Below are 1,075 nucleotides of genomic sequence, written 5' to 3'. Positions count from 1 at the left end.
TTTTTTGTATTTTTTGTAGAGATGGGGTTTCACAGTGTTAGCCAGGATGGTCTCGATCTCCTGACCTCGTGATCTGCCCACCTTGGCCTCCCAAAGTGTTGTGATTACAGGCTCGAGCCACCGCACCCGGCCAGAAAAGTAACTTTTAAAACACACTTAATTTTAATTTTTAAATTCCCTACATTTATTTATTTACGTTTTTATGCAAATACATTCAAATTATACAGTGCATCTACAATTACTTTTTTTTTCCCTTACAGATGGAATCCTGCTATGTTGTCCAGGCTGGCCTCGAACTCCTATGCTCAAGCAATCCTCATGAGTCACTGGGACTGTTACAGGGAGAAGGTATCTGAGATACCAGTGGTGAATCCATATGCAGCAATCTCAATTCTTGCCTCCTCAGTGGGAAGAATTTGACTGAGGGGCATAAGGCAGAAAAAGAGACCAAGTCAAGTTTCAGACCAGGAGTGGAAGTTTATTAAAAATCTTTAGAGACCAGGCACGGTAGCTCATGCCTGTAATCCCAGCACTTTGGGAGGCTGAATCGGGTGAATCACCTGAGGTCAGGAATTTGAGACCAGCCTAGCCAACATGGTGAAATCCCGTCTCTACTAAAAATACAAAAATTAGCCAGACGTGGTGGCGGGCACCTGTAATCCCAGCTACTTGGGAGGCTGAGGCAGGAGAATTGCTTGAACCTGGAAGGCGGAGTTTGTAGTGCGCTGAAGGTTGTAGTGAGCTGAGTACCACTGTACTCCAGCCTGGGGGACAAAGTGAGAATCTGTCTCAAAAAAAGGAAAAAAAAAAAAAGGCTGGCTGGGTAGGTTGGCTCACGCCTGTAATCCCACTACTTTGGTTGGGAGGCCAAGGTGGGCAGATCACTGGAGGTCAGGAGTTCGAGACCAGCCTGGCCAACGTAGTGAAACCTCATCTCTACTAAAAATACAAAAATTAGCCGGGTGTGGTGGCGAGAGCCTGTAATCCCAGCTACTCGGGAGGCTGAGGCAGGGGAATCGCGTGAACCCGGGAGGCAGAGGTTGCAGTAAACTGAGATTGTGTCGCTGCACTCCAG

This window comes from Colobus angolensis, unplaced genomic scaffold (genome assembly GCF_000951035.1).
Source record: "Colobus angolensis palliatus isolate OR3802 unplaced genomic scaffold, Cang.pa_1.0 Scaffold78, whole genome shotgun sequence".
NCBI classification, from domain to species: domain Eukaryota; kingdom Metazoa; phylum Chordata; class Mammalia; order Primates; family Cercopithecidae; genus Colobus; species Colobus angolensis.
Note: the sequence above shows the minus strand (reverse complement) of the source record.